A 4,172-nucleotide genomic window follows, 5' to 3' on the forward strand; every position below is an offset into this window, starting at 1 on the left:
TGTGGCAATCCCACTAGCAGCAAATGTCATTTCTAGCATCCAAAAACCTCCAGCTGGAGGAAGATTTAAACTAAAACAGAATATGGTGCAATTATTGCATTCTAATGGTCAGTTTACAGGTTTACCACATGAAGATCCCCAAGTCCACATTCAGAACTTCTTGGAGATTAGCGACAAATAAACGCTTATTGGGGTCTCTTCTGACTATGTGAAGTTAACATTGTTTCCATTCTCTTTGTTAGGGGAAGCCAAGAGGTGGTTAAAGTCGGAGCCACCAAATTTAATCACTTCATGGAATGATTTGGCCCACAAATTTCTTATCAGGTTCTTTCCTTCGGGGAAGACGGCAAAATTAAGAGCTAAAATTTTGAGTTTCAAGCAAAAATGTGGAGAGAATTTGTACCAATCATGGGACAGATTTAAATCACTACTCATTAGTTGCCCTCATCATTATCAAGATAATGAGGTATTGGTCCACACCTTCATTGAAGGTTTGGAACCTAACACAAAAATTCTTTTTGATTCTGCTGCAGGTGGACAAGCCTTGGAGAAAATATATGATGAGCTATATACATTGCTAAATCGCATATCTCAAGGAAATTCGGAATGGAATAGAGGAAATTCCTACCCAGTTATGCAAAAACAAGCAGGTATGTTAGAGATTGATGTAGTAACTGTGTTGACAACACAAATTGCATCAATACAAAATATAATGACAACGCATTTCAACACGATAGTCAAAGGACAACAGCAAGCATCAGTAAGCATGGTTCAGCAACCACTTATGTGGTGTGAGGTATATGGAAACAGTGAACATGTGGCTGAATATTGTGAAGCAAATCCAGAGTCAGTAAATTTTATGGGTAATGCACCTAGAAATGGTGGAAATCAAAACTATGGAAACACCTACAACCCAAATTGGAGAAACCATCTTAACTTCTCTTAGGGTGGAAATCAGCAAAATCCACAACAAGGTCAGAATCAATACAGACCACAGAGAGGTGGATAACAAGACAACAATCATGGTCACCAATATAATAACTAAAGTCAAGGTGTGCAAGGACCAGGAAAGTCAGGAAGCATAAGTGTAGAAGATATATTGAAACAAATCATGACAGACCAGGCTAAACTAGCTGCAGATGTTCGACAAAATCAGTTAGCTACCCAACAGTTAGAAAAACAGCTTGGGCAATTAGCAAGCACACAAAGTTCTCACCAACAAGGAGGTTTACCAGGTCACACTGACCCAAACCCCAAATAGGTACATGTTGTGAGTACCCGAAGTGGTCACTCACTTACTGAACTGGCTCCCAAAGCTAGATCAGCAGAGGTAAGAGGAAAGGAACAAGCTAGAGAAGAAGGTAAACCTAGCTGTACCAAGGAAATTGAGGAACCAAAGGCAAAACCTCTTCCTCCTTTCCCACAAAAGTTTAAATAGAAGAAAGAAGAGAAGTGTTTTGCGAAGTTTATAGATTTGTTAAAACAGGTGCAAATTAATTTTCCTTTGATTGATATTTTACAGGGAATCCCAAAGTGTGCTAAATTCGTCAAGGATATTGTGGCCAATAAAAGCAAGTTAGTTGAATTTGCAACAGTGGCACTCATTGAAGAGTGTAGTTCAGGAATCTTGAACAAAAGCAAGCTTCCAGCTAAACTAAAAGATCCAGGTAGTTTCATGGTGCAGGTAACCATTGGTAAATATAGTAATGCCAGAGGTCTCTGTTATCTAGGTTCTAGTATTAACTTGATGCTTAGATCCATGCTTAAGAAATTAGGCCTGGGAGAACTTAAAGCAACCACTATTTTGCTATAGTTAGCTGATCGATCTGTAGCTAGACCTGATGGTATTATTGAAGATGTTTTGGTACAAGTAAGATCCCTTATTTTCTCTGTCGATTTTGTTGTTTTAGATTTTGATCCTGACCTCAATGTTCTTTTTATCTTGGGACGCCCGTTCTTGGCAATAGGGGGGCACTTATTTATGTAGCTGTAGGTAGATTGACTATGAGAGCACACGACAAAGTGAAAGTGTTTGATGTATATCATGCATTGAAGTTACCTACAATCTACGAAGAGTTGTCGGCTATAACGATCATCAATGAGGAAGTCTCAGCTTATTGCACTATAGTAAGTGATCCATTGGAAAAAGTTGTGATGGGTCAAGATATTGAAGAGGACAAAGCTAAAAGGTTAGCCACTGTGCTGGACATGCAAAATATCAGCATGTGGAAGAAAAATGTGGAACCTCTGAATTAGAGAATTGGGGCCTTCACCAAAGACTTCTCTGGAAGAAGCTCCTAAATTGGAGTTGAAATAACTACCAGCACACCTCAAGTATGTTTTTCTTGGAGTAAATAATATCTTACCTGTAATTCTTTCATCTGCTTTGTCTGAAGTATAGGTCATAGCAGCACTTGAGGTACTAAAGAGATACAAAAAGGCAATTGGATGGCAAATGGCTGATCTTTATGGCATCAGCCCCGCTTTATGCATGCATAGAATTTTTATGGAATAAGGACATAAAGCTAGTGCACAACCACAACACCGGTTGAACCGCATCATGAAAGAGGTTGTGAAGAAAGAGATGATTAAGTGGCTAGATGCAGGCATCATATACCCAATTTCTGACAGCAAGTGGGTGAGCCCAGTTCAGTGTGTACCAAAAAAGGGGGGAATGACTGTGATAACCAATGAAAAAAATGAATTAATCCCCACAAGAATTGTAACTGGTTGGCACATATGCATGGACTACAGAAAGTTGAATGATGCCACTAGGAAAGATCACTACCCTGTGCCTTTCATTAACCAAATGCTTGATCGGTTAGCAGGCCAAGAATACTATTGTTTGTTAGATGGGTATTCAAGTTACAATTAAATCACCATTGCACCAGAGGATCAAGAAAAGACAACATTCATATGCCTTTATGGGATGTACGCACTCAAGTGTATGCCATTTGGTCTTTGCAATGCTCCTACCACTTTTTAGAGGTGCATGATTGCTATATTTTATGATATGGTGGAAGAGTTAGTAGAGGTCTTCATAGATGATTTTTCAGTTTTTGGAGAGTCTTTTGATCTATGTTTTAAAAATCTAGAGAGGGTACTTGCAAGGTGTGAAGAAATAAACCTCGTCCTAAACTAGGAGAAATATCATTTCTTGGTAAAAGAGGGTATTGTGTTGGGACATAAAGTGTCCAAAGATGGGATGGAAGTGGACAAAGCAAACATTGAAGTGATTGAGAAACTCCTCCCACTAGTATTAGTAAAAGGAGTTCGCAGGTTTTTAGGCCACGCTGAATTCTACCGGCGTTTCATTAAAGATTTTTCAAAGATAGCCAAACCAATGTGTGGATTGCTCGAAAAAGAGGTAAAATTTGTTTTTGATGATGAATGTTTGCAGGCATTTGAACTCTTGAAGAAGAAGCTGATTGAAGCCCCTATCCTGCTAGCTCCTAATTGGGAGCTACCTTTTGTGTTGATGTGTGACGCAAGCGACATAGCAGTGGGAGCAATGCTGGGACAAAGGAAGGAGAAATTTTTTTATTCCATTACTATGAAAGCAAAACTCTTAACTCTGCTTAGGCCAACTACACGGTCATGGAGAAGGAAATGCTGGTGTTAGTCTATGCGTTTGACAAATTCTGCTCTTAATTGGTAGGTACAAAAGTAATTGTTTTTACTGACCATGCATCTCTAAGGTACCTGTTCAACAAGAAAGATGCCAAGCCAAGGCTCATTAGATAGATTCTGTTGCTATAAGAATTCGATATTGAAATCAGAGATAGGAGGGGCTGCGAAAATCAAATAGCGGACCATCTATCAAGATTAGAGGATTCATCCCATATGGCTGAGCAGAATCCGATCAAAGAGGAATTTCCAGATGAGAAACTACTGGAAATAGAGGTACAAGATCTCCCATGGTACGCAGATGTTGTCAACTACCTTGTTAGTGGAGTGTTCCCTCCTGATACTACCTCGCAACAAAAGAAAAAGCTGATGCATAATGCGCGTTTCTACATATTGGATGAGCCTTATCTATTCAATCGAGGTATGGATCGCATGGTGAGGAGATATGTGACAGAAGCAGAGGCACACCAAGTGTTGGATGCATGCCACTCATCACCATATGGAGGCCATCATAGAGGAGAGCGCACTGCACATAAGGTACATCA

The 4,172-nt window shown here is 39.6% G+C and overlaps 1 non-coding gene across 1 annotated transcript; it reads right to left on the reverse strand.

Moving 5' to 3' along the window:
* Positions 1–349: 349 nt before the first annotated feature.
* Positions 350–456, reverse strand: LOC129898079 (small nucleolar RNA R71). Its single transcript, XR_008768996.1, has one exon. It is a non-coding gene; the product is annotated as a small nucleolar RNA R71 (small nucleolar RNA).
* Between the last annotated feature and the right edge of the window lie 3,716 nt (positions 457–4,172).

This window comes from Solanum dulcamara, chromosome 7 (assembly GCF_947179165.1).
Source record: "Solanum dulcamara chromosome 7, daSolDulc1.2, whole genome shotgun sequence".
Lineage (NCBI taxonomy): Eukaryota > Viridiplantae > Streptophyta > Magnoliopsida > Solanales > Solanaceae > Solanum > Solanum dulcamara.